Consider the following 1745-nt stretch of genomic DNA (forward strand, 5'->3'; position numbering starts at 1 on the left):
AATTCTACAACATATAATAAATTGACAAACAATACTTATTAAAAACACTAAAATACATATCATTATTAAAAAATCGATATTTTTGTAAACGATTTTTTTGTAAAGGATATTTATTACAACTATATTAATGTTATCGATATTACTTACCTGTCAGTCGATATTCTGGTCAAACTATATTTTTGTTGTCGATATTTCTTCTTTTCGATATTTCTGCAGGGATATTTATGTCACACGATATTTTTCCGTCGATATTCCCGCTCTGCACCCATGAAAAGTAAGCGAAAACAATTTAGAAACACTAAAAAAATGAATACACTGTATACCGTGAATGGCTATACTACATCCCTTACTTTATAATAACTATAGCGTTAGGAGTTAAGCAGAAAAAACGGCTTTGCTAAAGCAGCAGTGCAAGCACAGAGCATGTGAAAAAACAAAGCGGCCATATTTAGCAATACTGCGCATGAGCGACAAGTTCCCTCCAGAACTGCGAGTGCGTCACATCATGTGGGTATGACCAACGCATGCGCAGACTAGATTCCCGCAAAGCAGCAACCATATTATTAGCAAGCTTCATTCTTATAAGTACACATAGGCAAGCGTCACTGGAACACCCCCGTGTAGTGTAAAAATGCAATATTAGAAAGGCAAAACATATTGAACTAGTTTCATTAATGTTATTCGAGGTTCTTGATACAAGCAAGTCGTGTCACATGCGAATACTTGCTCCATCAGTGCCTCCATGTGAGCAGATCTCTAGTTGCGCCGCATGTTAATTTTCAGAATTATTCTTTTTAGACACATGACGCTACAGTGCCTATTCCAGCCTGTTACGACACCAAGATCTTTTCCTGGGTTCCTAATGTTCCTTGGACTACGCATTTATCCAATTCCAGATTGGGTTAGTGTTTTTATCCATTGATACTCACCTACTCAGAAGTTTCCATCGGAATTTCAAACAAACCAACCTAAAAATCTATTAGAACCGTTACTAGACACTATTGTCTTGATTCAGACTCTGGAGCAGATTCAAAAGAATATTAATCCTCTTTGAGAAATCTCTGTGCTTATTTCTTATACCTTTTACTTTGCAGTTTAGGGGATTAGCGTTAGCTATTCTATTCTGTGTTAATGGTTATCAATGGAGATCTCCTGAAAGAGAATAAATGCTTTCTTACCTGTAATCCTAGTTCTCCATTAGGGGAATCTCAATTGAAATCATAAGCAACCCTTCTTCCTTTCCGATAGAAGAGGGAAAGTTTTAGTTTGTACTGATGCAAGCTCCTTTTTTTCTATACCTTCAGACTCTCCTCCTGAGCTACTCCTTGGTCTTTTCAAGACCCTTTCTCAAAAAATGTCCAGTGTGCAGGGGAAGATGACACCTCCAAAACACTGGGGCTTAAACCATCTAGTGACTGACTCAAAGAAAGTATGTGACACGCCCATGAGGTATGCCTGTAGTGCCTGGGGTAGGTGCATGAATCCACAGCCGGTGACAACTGCTACCAGATGAATCCATGCCCCCTTTTTGATTTTTTTTTTTTTAAACTTTATTAACATGAAGGCAGAAGATACATCATAATATCACATGCAGATGTCAGTAGTACAGTTTGTGCCATTACTATCAAATGAAACGGATAAACTAATCACAGTCTGGCGTGGTGTAATTATTAACTTAACAGAGGCATGGATGGGTGCCTCCAGTGTCCATCTCACATAAATTGTAGATCACAATATAACTAGCC

Source organism: Lissotriton vulgaris, chromosome 8 (genome assembly GCF_964263255.1).
Source record: "Lissotriton vulgaris chromosome 8, aLisVul1.2, whole genome shotgun sequence".
NCBI lineage: Eukaryota > Metazoa > Chordata > Amphibia > Caudata > Salamandridae > Lissotriton > Lissotriton vulgaris.